Consider the following 22,454-nt stretch of genomic DNA (forward strand, 5'->3'; position numbering starts at 1 on the left):
GCTATTTTGACTTTCCTTATTTTTTCATGGTTTTTTCCTTTTGTTCTGTTTCTTCTTTCACAACATAACTGATATAGAAGTATGTTTTACGTGATTGCACATCAATAACCTATATCAAATTGCTTACTATTTTAGGAAGAGGGGAGGGGAAGGAGGGAGAAAAATTTGGAACTCAAAATTTTGTAAAAAAAAGAATGTTAAAAATTGTCTTTACATATAATTGGAAAAAATAATATAAAAAAAATTACAAGCTCAGCTCTAACAACTATCATCAAACACCTATTTAAAGATCGATGGCCCCTGTTTTAATTACATCCTTGGGAGTCTGCCCAGCCCCCATGACAGTGTTAGCAACATTGACCATTACTTGGAAAAACATTGCATTTAGATATTTAATTAGAATTCGGTGAAGATTTGGGAGAGGGGTGAGGGAAGGAGAGGAAAAGTTAGTAAATACTTAAAAGGCATAAGGAAATGTCAATTATGCAAAATCCCGTGATATAGTTTGAAGAAATCAAGTATTTGGTCTCTCTCCTGCTGCTTCTACGCTTTGAGTACTTCATTATTTGTTCGTCCTAACAAAGAGTGGAGGAAAAGAAGAGGTGAATTCATATAAGTCAACAAAGAAGGATATTTTGATTTTATTAACTGCTCTTTCAACAATTTTTTTTCTGAATTTGACTGCCTAAAATAACTACAAGTAAGACCTAATAAACAAGCACATAGTCACAGACTAGTTTAGCAGGATTTCCAGAAATAAATAATTCCCATACAAGATCAAAAGAATCCTGGCTATCTTCCAATCCAAGACTACTGATCCTCTTCAAAAGAAAGAGAGAAGTTATAAATGTGCTCAAAAATGAAAGACAAGAAGCTGAAGCACTGTAAGGTAGCCACTTCTGGCCTTCTTAAGAGAAAAGTTAATTTCTTTTAGACAATTAATAAGCAGCTAGCTACACCTTACAGGTATCATTTGCTATTGCTATGTTGCCAAGGAGATGAGAGAAATGAAGCCAGACAGAGCAAACTAAAATATAATGATTTTGAGACTATTTATACAAAAGTTAAGACTCACTACTGTCAGCCTTGCTGAGTTTGTTTGAAGAAAAGACAAATGAAATTTGATTGTGTCCACATTTTTAATTTCTCTTAAGCTGGAGACATGAATGCAGTGCATGGGAGTTGCAGTCCAGAACTGGCTCAGTTTGGGGCTTGGAGTACATATCCTTCGAAGAGTAGGTGCTCCCAAGAGGTGAGGTGCCAATCAACTCCAGTTGGTCAATACACTGGGAGGTGGGCTATATGAAAATGAGGGTCACCCAATCTTGGTCAAAGAAACATCAATTTCCATATCACCTGTCTTGACAACAGGGAGGAATCAACATTTTCCCAGACCTGTCTGGGAAACATCTGTGGGCAACACAATGAACAGGAATAGACACATTAGATTAAAGCTTAATATCCTTCTGAAGAAAAGACTGAACTTTGGAAGAAAGGGGGATGGGGGAGGAAGCTCTGAGTCTCCAACATAATGATTACTAAGAAAGATAATTTTTCACAGTACTATTAGAACAGTCCAGGATATAAAGAAAATCTTCTGGCAAGGGATTGGCAGAGTAGGGAAGGATTTCCCAGAGGAAAACCACATGGATTCAGAGATGATAGCAGCCTGGGACTGTGGTAAAGTAGTGGGTGGAACTTTTTATATCTTTAGGTGACCAGGAAGTTGTGTCAGGGAGAAGGGGCCTATCAAGTCTCAGGGACAGCTTTGTTGCCTTTTAGGGAAAACTGATCTTTGTTGCAGAAAATGGGAGAACCCTAATCTTATCACACGTTCCCTCAGCAAAAATAAGAAGGTTAGAAAAAGTGGTAGATTGGGGGTGGGGGTAAGATAATTAATTCTGTTTCAGGAATGTTAAGTTTGAGATACATATATTTGTAGATAACCAACCATTGACAATGTGGCACTAGAGCTCAGGAGAAGAATCAGGCCAGACATAGACATCTGGGAGTCATTTTCAAAGAGGTGATTATTGAACCCATAGGAGCTAATGAGATCACTAAGTGTAGGGAGAGAAGAAAACAGGTTTCCTGATAGAATCTTAGGGAACACCTACAGTAGGGGGTGAAGCATGGGTAATGATCCAGCAAAGAAACAGAACCAAATGAGAGCAGCATTAAGAAAGGCAAGGGAGGAATAGGTACCCAAGAGGAGGGGATGGTTAACTGTGTCCAGAGTTACAGTGAGGTCAGGAAGGATGATGATTGAGATAAGCTATTTTAGTTCCTAAATAAAGAGAGCCTAGATTGCCTTGAAGAGAGCAGTTTTATTTGAGTGATAGGGTTGTGAGAAATGCGGTTTTGGGGTCACTGGTCTTCCTAGGCAGGGCCAAAGTCCTGAGGAAGAACCCCGTGATAATCCCTAAGGAAGGCTGTGCAGACCACAGGACTCCCAGGGGAAGACCAAGTGGTAGCCCACCCTTAATCTGTGGGGATCACAGGGCTTCCTAGGGTCAGATCCTAGGAGGACCCAAGTGATGGCCCCTTAGAACAGCAGTAAGATCACAAGGCTCCCGAGACAGAGCCGGAAGACCCAAGTGATGTCCCCTTAAGAAGGTTGTGCAGACCACAAGGTTTCCCAAGGGAATCCAGAGTAGTAGCCCTCTTAACACCACAGTGGGGATCACAGGACACCCCAAGGCAAGATCTGGGAGTAAGCCCAAGACGAGCTTCCACTGCTCATTGCTTCCCTTCACTTGACCTTAGGAAGATCCATGCAATTTGCCCATTCTCACCCAAAGAACTCAGGACCAGAGGGGGCAGAGGAAGGCGTTTATTACACTTCTCTTGAGAGTGGGTGTATTGCTCACAGGAACACTCACACTGATACAGCTGCAGTGGAGGGGGGGGCAGGGAACCATTCCTTCCACTCCTGCTAGAGTTACAGTTAGTTTTTTACAGTTTTCCTAGGTTATACAGTTTATATAGGTAGGATAGTAAGGGTACAGAAGCAAAAGTGAAGTTAATTAGATTTTCCTTGTCTGAGTTTAGGATTAATCTACATTCCTTACTCCCCTAATTTCCCTCTTTAACATATGCAAATTATGCAAATCAGTAGGCCTGGACTCTTGACCAAGACTAGACCCTAGATAAGCTTGAACTGGTTCAACCTGGTTCGCCTGACTGCCTTCTCAGAAAGCATGAGTACAAGCCTCTGACCTTCACCTGACCGACCTTGAGGCCTGGTTTCTGCTAAGGCTGGGGTGGGGTGGGGGGAGTGTACCTTCAGTTCTGTGGAAACAAAACTCCTCCTCCCATTTCTTACAGGGTCAAACGCCAAATTACAAGAAGCTGAGAAATGAATGAGAGAGGAAGTAGCTTCCTAAATGAAATAATTATTCTTGGTAACTAGATAACTAGGCTGGTTGAATCAGTCTCTGTCTTCCACTACCATTTCAGGTTCAACCTGACATATCCATCTCTCTATTCTAACTGATGAATTGAATTAAATTAAGTAAACAGGTTGTGCTGTTCACAAGGCAAGTCACTTCAACCGGCCAACATCTGCCTTCTCCATTCCCAAAGAAGCAGATGGTGAAAAGGAAGGAAAAAGACCAAAGAAAAGGAGAGAATGAAAATAAATGATAGTTTTCTCATTCCTTCTTTTATTTTTTGATGCTAGGATTAATTTTATAATTAAAATAATTATGTTTTAAATAGTAGTGACAAAATAGAAATAGTCTATTTAAAGAACCAGTGTGGTGTGATGGAAAGAACCGACAGACCTGCTTCAAATTCTAGTTCTGCCTCTTGTTTTCTGGGCAGCCACAGACAGGTGAAAACCTCAATTCTTCGTCTGTAAAATGAGAAAATAATGCCGTTAGAATCTGCCTCAAAGTGTTGTTTGGAGGCACAAATCCTATTCAATGTTTGTACAACATCAAGGGCTATGTAAAAGTGCTATTTAAATGTGATTCAAACAAGCATGAATTAAGCACCTGCTGTGTGCTAAGTTTTAAAGCACAGGATCTATTTGGGGAAACCTGGGAGTCTAGGGGATCTTGAACTAGGGGAGCAACTGTGAGTGCCATCTTCTTTTCTCCCTAGGGAGTGGAGAAGGTAGAGGGGACACAAGGAAAGAACTAAACCAAAATGGGGAGGCGAGTTTGCTCCTTCACCCCGAAGTCCAAAGGGGCTGCCTCGAAGCCATAAAACAAGGGCCTGCTTCCAGCTTTTAAATGACAGCCTTGGATAGACAGATAGGCAGGCCCCTTTACCTCTTACGGTGGTGTTTTATAAAACCTAGAGGATAACACTGCCCCCGTGAGGACATTTGAAGAAACCAAGTGTTTGTGAAGGAAGTCACAAGCCCAACTCTTAATGTAAAATAACTTGTGAGAATATGAACAGCTTCTAAATTATGGAGACAGAGAACATCAGAGCCGACAGGGTCTTAGAATATAGAATAAAAGATCTGGAGGGGACCTAGAACATAGAATAGAACAGCTTCTTTGTCGTTTGCCCTTCATTATTGAAGAGAGCCAATGACATCAGGAGGGTGACATCTTGACTTGCAAGGGAATTGGATTTAAGTAAGGCAGGGCTGTGCAAAGTCATCAGCCTCGATTTCTCCTCCAGAGTCATCACAATCCAGTGGTGAGACATAAATCAAGAAGACTGGCGATGGCCCCAAATAGAAGAGCCAGAAGGGACTTAGAACACAGACCAAAGAATATCAGAGCTGGAAGGGACTCTAGGACAGAAACCATACAATGTCAGAATGGGAAGGGATGACAGGTGAGGGATGAAAAATGGATGGATGAGGTGGAGCTCAGAACAACAGAACTGAAGGGTGCCTAAGATTTCATCTAGGTGAACCCCTTCCCATCCCCGATTTTATATAATTGAGCAAAGGAGAGCTTTGTTATACTTGGACACATAGACATTTTAATGCTAAAATAAATACAAATGCTTCGTGAAATATATTTAACAACAATCAATGGATTTTATAGAGCTGAAAAAGACCTTAGATGTCATCTACTGCAACTCCTTCATTCTGCAGATGAAGAAACTGAGGCCCAGAGATGTTCAGGGACTTGTGCAAGGTTAGACAGAGCCAGCACTCAAACCTAGGTCTTCTGTTTCAAGTCAAGGGCTCTTCGAACTATACCATGTTACCTCTGAGCTTACTATCTAGGCTAGAGCAACGTGTGAGGGATATATCATTGTGGTTGCACCTGCTATAGAAAGCCACCACTGCCTCTAGCTCCCATATGTGGCTGCATAGGGAAGTGTCTTTAGAGTCCAGGTAAAAGAGGTGAATGGAGCCAAGGCAACAGAAGCCCTACAACACCCAGAAATTCACAGAAGACAAAATCCAAAACAGGAGCTAGCAAGACAACCCTGGCTTTGACCCTCAGTAGTTCTAGGGCCATAAGCACTCAATTTTTTTCAGCCTTAGTTCCCTTATCAGTAATGCTGAGCACACAATTACAATTACACCAAGTGTGGGTTACAACCATGATAAAGTAGAGATACTAATGCAAAGAGGCAAATTTGACCTCTTAGGCGTCACTGAAATTTGTTGGAATGAGATAGATGACTATGGCTCCATAAGGGCATATCAAAAGGAACACAACAGGTAAGGTGGGGGGCACAGGAGCAGCCCCAGATACAAAGAAGATGAGATGATAACAAAATGAAAGAAGAAGGGCATGGAGGAGTGTCTTTGGGTAACAACTGTGGCAGACAAAAGCAATACGGTCACTATGTTGGTGAGGAGATCTTTCCCAGGTCTCAGTTTGTCTCAGGCAACGCCCATTCAGTGATTAAGGCTAGGTAAAAAAAATTAGGCACAGAAAGGCCTCTTCTACCTAGTCAAAAACCTAAATCAATCTGGGAGGGGAAGACCCTCAGGGTCACTGGCCAAAACAGAAAAAAATAGCTATTTACACTCACTCTGAGCCATCAGAATCCAAACAATGACCAAGTAAGGCTTGGGTTGGAACCTATTGTTGGCCAATTAATGAGAGCCAGAGTGATTTGGGTTTAAGGCATGGTCCATAAAAAAGAAATCTAGATTGTAAACCTCAAGATATCTTGCTAGGTTCCAGCATTCAAAATTTATATTCCTTTGGGCAGAGCACCTGCAGGAAAGGGTATGATTCTCTGTGTGGACAGAGAGAGGGTGAAGAGGGAGAAGAAGGAAGGAAAGAAGGAAGGAAGGAAGGAAGGAAGGAAGGAAGGAAGGAAGGAAGGAAGGAAGGAAGGAAGGAAGGAAGGGTGGTACTGGAGAAATCAGTTATTGCTAAGGAGACCCCTGCCCCACAGCCCCTGAGAAAACCCCAGTTTGCATAAGAAAGAATGGACTCAGACCTTTTGGCTCCATGACTCCTCCAAGGAAAGTCAATAGATAAGATTATCCCACTTAAGGATAACCTGTCAGAATCTTCAGTCTGTCAAGACCTTTGTTCCTGTTCCCCCGGACCACCTTGTGACCTGGCCCATAAATTTCAAGAGATAATTAACCACTGCACCCTGTTTTTCTGTATAAATACGACTTCTTCACCCCAACTCGGGGCTATTCTGATTTGGGTTGAACCTCGAATGGTCGCCGGCTAATAAATTCTCCATTTAAAACTTATACTCTGTGACATGTCTAGCTCGCTCTTGGTATAACAGAAGGAAGGAAGGAAGGAAGGAAGGAAGAAGGAAGGAAGGAAAACAATCTCATAAAAATCTCATTTTATGCTCTTGGACAAGGTGGAGGGGTTTGGGCCAGATGATAGTATAGTTAGATGGATTCTAAAATGTTTTATAGACAGGAACTCATTCACACTAAAGGCCACAGGCGCCTCAAGGCCAATGCTCAGAGCTGAAACATGGGGGTCTCTTCCAGGTTTTGCAAATGATGCACTTTGGTCAGACCCCCTTCACCTCTTAGGGAATTACAGTAGTCTTAACAGGACAGTGCCGATGGACAACACTGCCCTCATGAGGATGTTTGAAGAAACTGTTTGAGGGACCTTTGCCGTGTGTAAACACAACATTGAATTTATGAATCATAGAGATATATATTATCAGAGATAGACTTTTTCCAACAACAAAGAACTGGAACCAAGCAGCTACCAAGGTGGAAAGTGACTAAATAAATTGTGTATATGAAGGTAATTGAATATTTATTGTGCCATAACAAATGATGATTCTGAAAAAAATTCAAAAATGAATGGGAAGAATTATGATCTGATACAACATGCAGTAGGCAGAACCAGGAAAATAATAGACACAATCAATATAGCAATGTAAACAGAAAAAACAATAAAGCAAAATTGAATTCTTTGTAATCTGTGTAATTATAATGACCAAGTAGTTCCAGAGAAGAACTGAGATAATGCACCTTTCCCTGAAGTACAGAAGTTGGTAGGATGATATGGAATATTGCGTATGCTATTAGAAACAATTGATATATTGGTGTGGAGGGGTAAGAATATATATGGAAGGGATATATTTGGAAACGAGTGTATGTAAAAACAAAAGATATCCTTAATTTTTTAAATTAAAAAATATCAGAGCTGGAAGTAACTTTAAAAATAGCCTGTCAGAGATATATGGCGCTTTAGAACATAGAATGTCAAAACAGATATCACTTTAGATATCATCTAGGCCAACCCCTTGATTTTATGTAGGAAGAGAAAGAGTTGTTGTATTTGGATGAGTCAACATTTGTGAGGAAATAAAGCTAATAGTAAATGCTAATATTAATCCAAATGATTGAAAAATGTTTAACATCAATATGGAGATGCATAGCATGTTATTGACTTGATGTTAATGTGGTTGGATATTTCTGGTGGACTGAACCAGAGCTCTGTTCTTGATCCTATACTGAGATTTTCATGATGATTTGGATACAGATACAAATGACATATTTACCAAATTTGCAAATGAATAACTAACCAAAGGAATAGCTAACATATTGTGTAACAGAGTCCGGATCCAACAGGCCAGAATGAGGGGCCAGTTCCAATAAAATGTTCACTTATGTTCAAAAACTTAATTTTACAAGTACCAGATGGGGGAAGCATGCCTAGATTGCAGTTGTTTTGAAAAAAAAAAAGATTTGGGTGTTTTAGTAGACCTCAAGATCAATGTAAGTGGGGCAGAGCCAAGATGGCAGATTAGAAGCCACAACCCAGCTAACTTCTCCCAACATTCTCTTCCAAACAACTTTAAAATAATGCCTCAAATCAAATTTTAGAACAATAGAGACAACAAAAGGTCAGGGTGAGACATCTTTCCAGCCTAAGAAAACTTAGAAGTCAGCAGAAGAGGTCTGTGACACCAGGGTAGGGGCCAGCCTAGAGCAAAATGGTGGCAGCACCATCTTAGGCCTTGAAGATAGCTGTGATAGCAGCAGTAACAGCTTTGGGAGCTCTCAGCCCAGAAATGGCAAGGGAGTCAGACAACTGGTCAGAAAGAGATTACAGGGGACCTTTTGCTGGCTCTGGGAGTAGCTGATGTTGATTGGCAATTCTATTGCCCACGTGTAGATCTGAATCACAGTTCCAGGGTAGAGAGGAGTACTTCTGGTCAGTCACAAGAGAGAAGGGGCCCTGGTTGCAGTTCCAAGGCAGAGAGGAACACCAGTGCTTGTGGCTGCAGAAGAGCTTGGAACCTGGTCACAATTCCAGAGCCAAGAACAGTTCTAGAGCTTGCAGCTGCAGAGGAACAGGGGCTCTTCCTGGATAAAGACTGTATCAGAGAGTAGTAACCACACCTCTACCTGGATCACAATACCTTGGAAGCACCAAAAGCTTGCAGACCCCCAGAACTAGCTTTGAAAACAACAGCACAAAAAGCCTGAAACTTGGGACAGTGCCTCTCCACCCTCAGGTGAGCAGAGCCCAACTTAAACATAAAGTTCAAAATCAAGAGATAGGTGGGGGAAATGAGAAAACTACAAAAAAAAAAAAAGAACTTGACAATAAAAAGCTGCTAAAGTGGCAGGGAAGACCAAGACACAAACTTAGAAGGAGACAACAATGTGAAAATAGCTACAACCAAGCCTCAAAGAAAATACTAATTGGGCACAAACCCAACAAGAATTCCTGGAAGAGTTAAAGAAAGAGAGAAGAGTGGTAGAGTGGTAAAGGAAAAATTGGTAAAAGAAATGAGAGTCATGCAAGAAAATTATGAAAAGAGAATTAACAGCTTGGTTAAAGAGGCACAGAAATATACTGAAGAAAATAACACCTTAAAAAAAGAGAATTGGGGGTGGAACCAAGATGGTGGCTGGAAAGCAGGGACTTGCTTAAGCTCTCCCCCAAATCCCTCCAAACACCTGTAAAATATGGCTCTGAACAAATTCTAGAACTGTGAAACCCACGAAATAGCAGAGGGAAACAGGTCTCCAGCCCAGGAGAGCCTAGATGGTCTCCGGGAAGGGTCTATCACATGGCGCTGAGAGCAGAGGGCAGCCCAGCATGGGCCGCACCGGGACAGACCAGACCCAGAATCAGCCAGCCGGAACAGGCCTTGGGGCCACGAAACAGTGAGCTGTGGCAGTTACCAGACTTCTCAACCCAGGAACACCGAAGAACAGATTGGGGGAAACTGTGGGATTGAGTTCAGAGCGATCCGGCTGCCAGCTCTGGGGGTGGAGGAGCTGGTGCTGCAGTGGCAGTAGCAGCAGCAGGAAGCTCCTGAGGCTGCTTCCAGAACTCCAGCATCAGCTGCTTCCCAAGTCCCTGGCTCACACAGTGGGAGGAATCTAGCAGCGGATCAGAGCGGGAGTGCAAGAGGCGCTTTGTAGGCACAAAGGCAGATTCTCTTGCTGTACCCTGCATGGATCTGAATTGTGGTCCTGGCTGGCAGTTCTTGGGGGAGGAGGAGCACTGCAGGGACAGAGCCTGAGGTGACGGTGGAATACAAGTGGTTCTGAAAACAGCAGTGCTTGGACCCTAAAGCTTGGGACTAAATACTCACTACTCTACAAGTAGTCATATCCTGACAAAAAGCTCAAGGGTCAAGTAGTTGGCTAGGAACATGAACAGGCAGTGAAAATGAACTCCGACTCAAACCCAAACTCTAGATTCCTTTTTTGGTGACAAAGACGATCAAAATATACAGCCAGAAAAAGTCGACAAAGTCAAAGAGCCTACATCAAAAGCTTTCAAGAAAAATATGAATTGCGCTCAGGCCATGGAAGAGCTCAAAAAGGATTGGAAAAGCAAGTAAGAGGAGTAGAGGAAAAATTGGGAAAAGAAATGAGAGTGATACAAGAAAACCATGAAAAATAAGTCAATGACTTGCTAAAGCAGACCCCAAAAATACTGAAGAAAATAACACCTTAAAAAATAGACTAACTCAAATGGCAAAAGAACTCCAAAAAGCCAATGAGAAGAATGCCTTGAAAGGCAGAATTAGCCAAATGGAAAAGGAGGTCCAAAAGACCACTGAAGAAAATACCACCTTAAAAATTAGATTGGAACAAGTGAAAGCTAGTGACTTTATGAGAAACCAAGATATTATAAAACAGAACCAAAGAAATGAAAAGATGGAAGATAATGTGAACTATCTCATTGGAAAAAACACTAACCTGGAAAATAGATCCAGAAGAGATAATTTAAAAATTATTGGACTACCTGAAAGCCATGATCAAAAAAAGAGCCTAGATATCATCTTTCAAGAAACTATCAAGGAGAACTGCCCTGATATTCTAGAGCCAGAGGGTAGAATAGAAATTGAGAGAATCCACCAATTGCCTCCTGAAAAAGATCCCAAAAAGACAACTCCTAGGAATATTGTTACCAAATTCCAGAATTTCCAGGTCAAGGAGAAAATACTGCAAGCAGTCAGAAAGAAACAATTTGAATATTGTGGAAACACAATCAGGATAACACAAGATCTTTAAGGGATCAAAAGGCTTGGAATATGACATTCTGGAGGTCAATGGAGCTATTTTAAATCTAAGAATCACCTACCCAGCAAAACTGAGTATCATGCCCCAAGGCAAAATATGGACTTTCAATAAAATAGAGGATTTTCAAGCTTTCTCAATGAAAAGACCAAAGCTGAGTAGAAAATTTGACTTTCAAATACAAAAATCAAGAGAAACATGAAAAGGTAAACAAGAAAGATAATTCATAAGGCACTTACCAAAATTGAACTGTTATGTTTACATTCCTACATGGAAAGATGATGTGTGTAATTCATGAGACCTCTCTCAGTATTAGGGGAGTTGAAGGGAATATAGACAGAGGGCACAGGATGAGTTGAATATGAACGGATGATATCTAAAAAAATAAAATAAATTTAAGGGGTGAGAGAGGAATATATTGAGAGAGGGAGAAAGGGAGAGATAGAATGGGGTAAATTATCTCACATAAAAGTGGCAAGAAAAAGCAGTTCATTGGAAGGGAAGAGGGGGCAGGTGAGGAGGAATGAGTGAATCATACTCTCATGGGATCCAACTTGAGGAGGGAATAACATACACACTCAATTGGGTATCTTACCCCACAGGAAAGTAAGGGGAAGGGGTTAAAAAAAGGGAGGATGATAGAAGGGAGGGCAGATAGGGGGAGGAGGTAATCAAAAGCAAACACCTTTGAAAAGGGACAGGGTCAAGGGAGAAAATTCAATAAAGGGGGACAAGATAGGATGGAAGGAAATATAGTTAGTCTTTCACAACATGAGCATTGTGGAAGTGTTTTACATAATGATACATGTGTGATCTATGTTGAATTGCTTGCCTTCCTAGGGAGAGTGGCTAGAAAGGGAAGAGGGGAGAGAATTTGCAACTCAAATTTTTAAACACAGATGCTTAAAATTTTTTTTAAAAAGTTGTTTTTTGCATGCAGCTGGGAAACAAGATATATAGGGAATGGGGCATAGAAATCTATCCTGCCCTACAAGAAAGTAAGGGGAAAGGGGATGGTGGGGGTGGGGTGAAAGAGGCGAGGGCTGACTGGGGAACAAGGCAATCAGAATATATACCATCTTGGAATGGCGGGGAGGGTAGAAATGGAGAGAAAATTTGTAACTCAAAATCTTGTGGAAATCAATGTTGAAAACTAAAATATTAAATAAAAATAAATAAATAAAAGAGAATTGGCCTAATGGTAAAAAGAGACAAAAAAAAATTCACTAAAGAGAAGAACTCCTTAAGAGGAAGAATAGGCTAAATGGAAAAGGAGGCAAAAAAATTCACTGAAGAAAAGAACCCCTTAAAAAGAAGAATTGGCCAATGGGAAAAAGAGGTACAAAAGTTCACTGAAGAAAATAATCCCTTAAAAATTAAAATTGAGCAACTGGAAGCTGACTCCACGAGACATCAAGAAACAATAACACAAGGTCAAAAGAGTAAAAAGGAGAAAATGTGAAAAACAACTGACCTGGAAAATAGTTTGAGGAGAGATAATTTAAGAATTATTGGGCTGACTACCTAAAAACCATATTTAAAAAAAGAGCCTAGACATCATATTTCAAGAAATTATAAAGGAAAACTATCCTGATATCTTAGATCCAGAGGGTAAAATAGAAATTGGAAGAATTTACTAATTACCTCCTGATAGAGATCCTAAAATGAAAACTCCCAGGAATATTATAGCCAAATTCCAAAGCTCCCATATCAAGGAGAAAATATTGCAAGCAACCAGAAAGAAACAATTCAAATATTGTAAGGCCATGGTCAGGATCACACAAAACTTAGTAGTTTCCATGTTAAAGGAGCAGAGGGCTTACAACCAACAATAACCTAACTGGCAAAACTGAGTATAATCCTTCAGAGGAAAAAAAATATACCTTTAATGAAATAGAGGACTTTCAAGAATTCCTAATGACAAGACCAGAGCTGAATAGAAAATTTGACATTCAAATACAAGACTCAAAAAAAGCATAAAGAGGTAAACATGAAAGAGAAATCATGAGATTCAATAAAATTCACCTGCTTACATTCCTGGGGTACATATGGGAAGATGATACATATCATTCCTAAGAACTTTAGCATCATTAGGGCAGTTAGAAGCAGTCTACATAGATAGATGGCACAGGTGTAAGTCAATTATTTTGGGATGATATAAGAAAAAATGAAGGGGGCAGAAAGGGATGCACTGGGCAAAAGAAGAAGGGAGAGGTAGAATGGGAGAATTATCTCACATAAAAGAGGTGCACAAGGAAGGGGAAATGGGGGGCAGTAGGCAATGCCTGAGCCTCACTCTCATTGGAATTGATTCAAAGAGGGAAGAATACACACACACACACACACACACACACACACACACACACACACACGTATACATACAAGCTTTTGTACCCAACAGGGAAATAGGAGGGGAAGGGAAAAAAAGAAAAGAGAAGAGGAATGATAAAAGGGAGGGCAGATTAAGGGAGCCAGTAGTCAGAAGCAAGACAGACTGTTGAGGAGGGATAGGATAAAAAGAGAGAGAAGGATAAACAGGAGAAAATACAATGGAGGGAAATACACAATTAGTAATTATAATTGTGAGTATGAATGGGATAAGCTCATGCATAAAATGGAAGCAGATTGTAGAATGGGTTAGAAACCAGAATCCAACAATGTGAACAATTGTTTACAAGAGACACAACTGAAACAGAAAAACATACACAGAGTTAAAATATGGACTGATGGAACAAAATCTATTATGCTTCAGCTGAAGTAAAAAAGGCAGGGGTAGTAGCAATCATGATCTATCATGATCTCAGACAAAACAAAAGCAAAAATAGATCTAATTAAAAGAGATAATCAGGGAAAAAACATTTTGATAAAAGGTACCATAGACAATGAAGTAATATCAAAAAATCTTACAGTAATTTTCTCTGATAAAGGCCTCTTTTCTCAAATATATAAGGAACTGAGTCAAATTTATAAAAATAACAGCCATTTCCCAATTGATAAATTTTCAAGGGACATCAACAGGCAATTTTCAGAAGAAGAAATCAAAGCAATCCATAGTCATGTAAAAAAATGTTCTAAATAACTATTGATTAGAGAAATGCCGATGAAAACAACTCTGAAGTACCACCTCATGCCTATCAGAAATGACAGATACTAGAAGGAATGAGGGAAAATAAGTATATTAATGAGCTTTTGGTAGGGTTTGTCTGACTATTCTGGAGAACAATTTGGAACTTTGCCCAAAGGGCTATAAAAAAGGCTACAAAATTGTATATACCCTTTGAACCAGCAATACCGCTACTAAATCTCTACCCCAAAGAAATGAAAGAAAAAGGAAAAGGGCCTATGTGTACAAAAATATTTATAGCAACTCTTTTTGTGGTGATGAAAAATTGGAAATTGAGGGAATGACCATCTTTTGGAAAATGGCTGAACAAGTTCTAACATCTAATTGTGGTGGAGTACTATTGTGCTAAAGAAAGGATGAGGGGGATGGTTTCAGAAAACCATGAGAAAGGGGCAGCTAGGTGGCACAGTGAGTAAAGCACTGGCCCTGGAGTCAGGAGGACCTGAGTTCAAATTCGGACTCAGACAGTTGACACACTTACTAGTTGTGTGACCTTGGGCAAGTCACTTAACCCCAATTGCCCTGCCTTTCCCTCTCCAAAAAGAAAGAAAGAAAACCATGAGAAGACCAAATGGACTGATGCAAAGGAAGAGAGCAGATTCAGGAGAATATTGTAATGGTGATCAACTGTGAAAGATTAAGCTACTCTGATCTATACAATAATCTAAGAAAATTCCAAAGGACTCATGATGAAAAATGCTATACACTTATAGAGAAAGAATTGATGAAAATTCTGAGTGCAGGGGGGCGGAACCAAGACGGCAGCTGGAAAGCAGGGATCCTAAAGGGAGCCTAAAGCTCTCCCCCAGGACCCTCCAAACAACTATAAAAATGGCTCTGAACAAATTCTAGAACTGCAGAACCCACAAAATAGCAGAGGGAAGCAGGGCTCCAGTCCAGGACAGCCTGGATGGTCTCTGGGTGAGGTCTACCGCCTGGAGCTGGGAGCGGGGTGGAGCAGAGTTGGTGCCCAGATCAACCAGACTAGGAGCTGGGCAGAACAGGTCCTAGTGCCCTGAATCAGTGAGCTGTGGCAGTTACCAGACTTCTCAACCCACAAATACCAAAGACAACACAGAAAGTTAGTGGGAAAAACTGTGGGAAGAATGAAAAGAGTTTGCAGTTTGGCCACTGCCCTGGGGGCAGTAGAGGGGGTGCAGCTCTGAGGAACTATAGCTGCAGCTGCCTCTAGCCCCAGGCCCACCTGGTGGGAGGAATTAAGTGGCGCATCTGAGTGGGAGTGCAGAGCCTGCTTAGGTATGAGCTGTGGTCTGGGTTGGTGGTTCTTGGGGGAAGAGGAGCACTGGTGTGGCAGAGCTTGCTGTGTAGAAATAGCTCTGAAAATGACAGCGCAGCCCCTCAAGCTGGGGACAAAGTACTCTGTACTCTACAAGCTGTCATACCCCGACGAAAAACTCAGGGGTCAAGTAGGTGGCTGGGAACATGGCCAGGCAGCAAAAACAGACTCACATTCAGACTCAGACTTTGGAATCTTTCTTTGGTGACAAAGAAGACCAAAACATACAGCCAGAAGAAGTCAACAAAGTCAAAGAGCCTACATCAAAAACCTCCAAGAAAAACATGAACTGGTCTCAGGCCATGGAAGACCTCAAGAAGGATTTGGAAAAGCAAGTTAGAAAAGTAGAGGAAAAATTGGGAAGAGAAATGAGAGTGATGTGAGAAAACCATGAAAAACGAGTCAATGACTTGCTAAAGGAGACCCAAAAAAATACTGGAGAAAATAACACCTTAAAAAATAGACTAACTCAAATGGCAAAAGAACTCCAAAAAGTCAATGAGGAGAAGAATGCCTTGAAAGGCAGAATTAGCCACATGGAAAAGGAGGTCCAAAAGACCACTGAAGAAAATACTACCTTAAAAATTAGATTGGAGCAAGTGAAAGCTAGTGACTTTATGAGAAATCAAGATGTTATAAAACAGAACCAAAGGAATGAAAAAATGGAAGACAATGTGAACTATCTCATTGGAAAAACCACTGACCTGTAAAATAGATCAAGGAGAGATAATTTAAAAAGTATTGGACTACCTGAAAGCCATGATCAAAAAAAGAGCCTAGATATCATCTTTCAAGAAGTTATCAAGGAGAACTTCCATGATATTCTAGAGCATAGAATATGAAAATAGAAATGGAAAGAATCCACTGATCACTTCCTGAAAGAGTCCTAAAAAGAAAACTCCTAGGAACATTGTTGTCAAATTCCAGAGCTCCCAGATCAAGGAGAAAATACTGCAAGTAGCCAGAAAGAAACAATTTGAGTATTGTGGAAACACAATCAGGATAACACAGGATCTGGCAGCTTCTACCTTAAGGGGTGGAAGGGCTTGGAATATGATATTCTGGAGGTCAATGGAGCTAGGATTAAAACCAAGAGTCACCTACCCAGCAAAACTGAGTATCATGCTCCAAGGAAAAATATGGATCTTTAATAAAATAGAGGACTTTCAAGCTTTCCCAGTGAAAAGACCAGAGCTGAATAGAAAATTTGACTTTCAGACACAAGAATGAAGAGAAGCATGAAAAGGTAAACAAGAAAGAGAAATCATAAGGGACTTCCTAAAGTTGAACTGTTTTGTTTACATTCCTACATGTGTATAATTCATATAATTCAGTATTAGGGTAGCCAAAGGGAATATACATATACATACATATATGTATACAATATATATATATATATATATATATATATATATATATATAGACAGAGGGCACAGGGTGAGTTGAATATGAAGGGATGATATAAAAAAATCTAATTAATAGACGAAAGAGCAATATATTGAGAGAGGAAGAAAGGGAGAGATAGAATAGGGCAAATTACCTCACATAAAAGTGGCAAGGAAAAGCAGTTCTGTTGGGAGGGAAGGGGAGGCAGGTGAGGGGGAAAGAGTGAATCTTGCTCTCATCAGATTTGACCTGAGGAGGGAATAACATACACACTCGATTGTGTATCTTACCCCACAGGAAAGAGGGAAGAAGGAGATTAAAAAGGGGGGACAATAGAAGGGAGGGCAGATAGGGGGAGGAGGTAATCAAAAGCAAACACTTTTGAAAAAGGACAGGGTCAAGGGAGAAAATTGAATAAAGGGGGACAGGATAGAATGGAAGGAAATATAGTTAGTCTTTCACAGCATGAGTATTGTGGGAGGGTTTTGCATAATGATACACATGTGGCCTGTGTTGAATTGTTTGCCTTCTTAGGGAGGTTGGGTGGGAAGGGAAGAGGGGAGAGAATTTGGAACTCAAAGTTTTAAAAGCAGATATTCAAAAAAAAAGTTTTTGTGTGCAACTAGGAAATAAGATATACAGGCAATGGGGCATGGAAATCTATCTTGCCCTACAAGAAAGTAAGGGAAAAGGGGATGGGGGGGAGTGGGGTGACAGAAGGGAGGGCTGACTGGGGAACAGGGCAATCAGAATATATGCCATCTTGGAGTGGGGGGGAGGGTAGAAATGGGGAGAAAATTTGTAATTCCAACTATTGTGAAAATCAATGCTGAAAACTAAAAATGTTAAATAATTAAATAAATAAAGGGGAAAAAAGAAAATTCTGAGTGTAAATTGAAGTATATTTTTCTCACTGTCTTTATTTTTCTTACTTTTTTGGCAATATGGTTAATATGGAAATGTTTTGCATGATTTCACATGCATAATGTCATATTGCTTACTTTCTCAGTGAATGGTAGATGGACTGGAGGAAGATAATTTGGAACTCAAAATTTTAAAAAAGAATGTTAAAAAATAAGACATATACATATATGTAAAAGATCAATGTAAATTTTAATAGTATTTTTAATTACATGTAAAGGCAATTTTAACATATATTTTTATATAGAATTTTGAGTTCCAAAATTTTTCCCTTCCTTCCCCCTCCAAGACAATAAACAATTTGATATAGGTTTATCATGAAAATATATTTCCATATTTGTCATGTTGTAAAAGAAAAAAAAGAACAAAAGAAAAAAACATGAAAAAAATAAAGTGAATATAGTATGCTTCAATCTGCATTCAGATTCCATCAGTTGTTTCTCTGGATGTAGGTAGCATTTTCCATCATGAATCTTTTGGAATTGTCTTAGATCATTGTATTGCTGAGAATAGCTAAGTCATTTGTTGTTAATTATCCCACAATGTTGCTCTTACTATGTACAGTGTTCTCCTGGTTCTGTTCACTTCACTTTGCATCAGTGCATGTAAGTCTTTCCAGGTTTTTTTGAAGTCGGCCTGCTCACCATTTCTTATGGAGCATATACCATAACTTATTTACCCATTCCCCAATTGATGGGCATCCCCTCAATTTACAATTCTTTGCCACCACAAAAAGAGCTGCTGTAGATATTTTTGTACAAATAGGTCCTTTGCCCTTTTTAATGAAGATCAATATAAGTGTGATATGATGGCCAAAAAAATGAATGCTGCATTTTATATGCAAATAGGCTATATTAAGAAAGTTTCAGAAGGAGGGAAGGGAGGTGATAGTCCCACACTGTTCTCTGGCCCTGTTGGGGCATATCTCATCTGGAATTTGCATTTGTTTCTGGGCACTCCAGTTTGGAGAAGATACTGACAAGTTGGAGAATGCCTAAACAAGGGTAACCAAGATGATGAGGGCCCCCAGAATAGGCCATATAAGGCTCAATTGAAGGAACTGGAAATATTTAGCTTGGATAAAATTAAAGGGTGAGCCTTGGGCAAGTCACTTAACCTCAATTGCCCTGCCTTCCCCCTCCAAAAAAAAAACAACAACAACAACAACAAAAAAGGGGGCAGCTAGGTGGTGCAGTGAGTAGAGCACTGACCTTGCAGTCAGGAGGACCTGAGTACAAACCAAACTCAGACACTTGACACACTTACTAGCTGTGTGACCTTGGGCAAGTCACTTAACCTCAATTGCCCTGCCTTCCCCCCCTGAAAAAAAAAATTAAGGGGTGAGATGATGATTGTCTTCAAGTATGCAAAAGGCTGAGAAATTGAATGAGGAATTAAGATTCTTCTCCTTGGTCCAAGAAAGCAGAACTCAGAGTGATGGGTAGAAGTTGTAGAGTGGCAGACTTTTACTTAACGTAAGGAAACATTTACAATTAGTGGAATGGACTGCTTCCAAAGGTGGTAGGTTCCCAGCTATGGGTCTTCAGTAACGCACTGGATAATCACTTGTTGGAGAGGGGATCCCTATACAGAATATAGGGAGATAGGAGATGCAGGAGATAGAGTGCTAGACTAGGAGGAAAACCTGAGTTCAAATCCCACCGCCAACTCTTCCTTAGATATATGACCCTGAGCAAGTCATTTAAGCCCTTTCAGCTTCAGTTTTCTGCTCTGTAAAATGGTGACAATAAGAGCGCCTACTTCAGAGGATTGTTTGTAAGGATCAGATGAGATAAGATATGGAAAGCACTTTGCAGAACTATTAGATGCCCTTTGAGGCCTCTTCTAACTTGGTAGACTCCGGCCTTTGCTCAGCAATAATCCAGGTGGGAGGTGGGGGTGGGGGAGATACCAAGGAAATGGGCATCAATTCTTTTAGGTGGCCATGTGTTTGGGAAGAAAATCTCATCCTGTCTAGAGAGGGTACACCTGCATTCAGGCCGCCAGAGTAAGCCGCCTTATCGCACTCATTCCTACAAAATCTTTTTCTTAAACAAATAACAAGTAATAGCCCTAATTCAGGGCATAGGGGGGCACATAGCTAGTATTGACAGAGCACTTTAAGGTTTGCAAAGCATTTAACTGTTACACCCAAACTGAAGCCCACCATGGAGCCCACCATTAGAAGCCCACCATTAATCCCCTTGAAGCCGACCATTAATCCTCTTTATATTCTTGTCTTTGTCTCTGCCCTATACCCTGAAATGGCTTGAAACAGTTTAAGGCATAATTCTGGGTGTTACCCAAGGCTAGTCCCCTGAGCCCCCCTTTCCTTATGATTCAGCATTTCGTATATTCTCTCTACATCAGCATTACATGCAAGGATCAGTTGCTAGGGTAAGGCATAAAGTTTATTTTAAGGAAAACCCTCCTGGTTACCAAGTAGCCCCACACCCTATGTTATGGTGCAGCTATTCTGCTGACCAAGCTAGGTTCCTCCCACTCAGACCATAGATCAAGTAGGGGTTACTTTCTGGGGAATTCCACCTCGTACCATCCACCCATTCTAGGAAGTGGACCACCCTGAGTCACAGGACAGTCGTGCCCCTGAAGGCCACCCATTCTAGGAAGCAGATCACCCTGTTCACAGGATGGTCGCACCCCTGAATCTAACCATATTCCCAAATTAGCTCTGAACTGATAAAGCTCAACCAATGGCTGATCTTTGCTTCTGTACGTCATTGCTTCCACTAGCGACCCTCCTTAACTGTGTCATTGTAGTTTTTGCCTTTATAAGCCTGTAAGTCCCTCAATTCGGGACTGCCTGATTTGAGTGTATACTCCAGGTAGTCCTGCGCTTAACCAATAAAGCCACACCCTAAATTTACCTTGAACCCAGGTCTTGTCTTGCTGTTATTTTCTATACAACATAACAAATATCTTAATATAACAAATATCTTAATATTTGTTAGCACCTGGGAGGTAGGTGCTATTATTATCCTCATTTTTACAAATGAGGAAATAGAGGTAGAAAGAAGGTAAGTAACTTTCCCAGGGTCACCTAGCTAGGGAGTGAATGAGGCCAGATTTAAATTGTCTTCCTGACTCTAGGCCTAGAGTTCTATCCATTAATCCACCTCGCTGCCTCTTGGAAACGGGCATATGGCAAAGTGACCCAGACCTGGAATCAGAGGACATGGATTCAAATATTGGTTCTGCCACCTCCAAGTTGTGTTCTTGGGCAATACATTTCATCCTCCTGACCCTTGTCCCTCACCTATAAAATGGGAACAAACAGTAGTTCTACTACCTGCCTAAAAGGTCTGTTGCAGATTAAATGAATGTAAACTATTAAATGCATGTAAACTATCGCAAAGAGCTCAGGTGCTACTTGGGTTTGCTTTTTTCTTAGTGTCTGCTGCACTGCAGTGGAATTGAGAAATCAGAATCACTTGGCTTTGTGACATGCCTCAATTACCAAGGTTCCCAGGCTAGGTCCCTGTATCCATCAGGCAGTGGGAGCAGGGATATTTTGGGGCTTTAGCTTCTTTATTTTTAAAAAAAAAATTTATTTTTTTAGTTTTCAACATTCACTTTTACAAGATTTTGAGTTCCAAATTTTTTCTCCCTCCCTCCCCTCCCCCCTCCCTCCATCTCCTCCCCTCTCTCCTCCCTTCCCTCCTGTGTGGAATGAGTGAAGACCTCTCATAAAAAGGAACGAATTAGATAAATAGAAATAAGTAGGATAGCAAGTTACTTAGATATTCTCCTTTCTGTAAGGCCGTTTCTCTACTTAGATATCTTTCCTTCTGCATTCTGCAAGCTAAGCTAGTGACCATAAGGCCCCCAAGGTTAAGAACAGGACACAGGATGCTCACATCCTGTGTATTTACCTAATGGCGAGAGGCCTGAAAGAAAAAAGAGTTGAGGTGAATAAGTCAGCAACCAAAAAATCCTCTGAAAGTAAGGATAGGACACAGGATGCTCACCCCCTGAGTATTGACCCCAGGATAAGGGACCCTCAGCTCAGCAGAAAAATGGATGAAAAGCCGGAAAGCCAGGTGCAATGTAGACGTGCAAGACCAGTTAGGTATGAATGATGGGAGACAAGGTGTAAGGGTGCTGGGGATATCCATCACAGATGTAAGGGTGATGGGAAAGGCTAGTTTGCCACAGATGTGAAGATGAAGTAACCAACAACCGGCTTCTGCCTGTCACAGATAACCAAACCATTTGCTCATTGTCATTGTCATTAAGATAGATTTATCACTTCAGATTGATTATAGAATGGGATAAGAATGGTGGGAAGGTTATGTCCATCACCTGCTTGTCAAAAATAACCATACTGTTTGTTCCTTGCCATTGTCCCTGGGATAGATTTATCGTGTCCAGATTGTACCCTCAAAGCTTACGTCTGCAAGCTGAGAGGAAGGAGGTTGGGAGGGGGAATTGCGGTTAAGGACCTATAAAAACACCCCAATTTTCTGTGTCCAGCGCGCTCTGACACTGAGAGAACCCCGGTGCTCCTGGTGTCCGAGTTGCCCTTTCCCGCGGTATCGTAATAAATTTTCCTTTCTACTTTCACCGATGCCTCTGTTTTTAATTCTTGGATTCATAAATCCATACCAAACACTCCCCTCTCTTCTACCTTCCTCTCCTCCCCCCTCCCCAAAACAACAAACAATCTGATATAGGTTTAGCTTCATTCATTCAACAAACCTTGATATGTGTATCTTCCACTCCCAGGGCACTGTCTTAGGTGCTCTTGGGAATATAAAGAAGCCTGACATGGAAGTCCTGGGCTTTGAGGA

The sequence above is a fragment of the Trichosurus vulpecula genome, chromosome 9, assembly GCF_011100635.1.
Source record: "Trichosurus vulpecula isolate mTriVul1 chromosome 9, mTriVul1.pri, whole genome shotgun sequence".
Lineage (NCBI taxonomy): Eukaryota > Metazoa > Chordata > Mammalia > Diprotodontia > Phalangeridae > Trichosurus > Trichosurus vulpecula.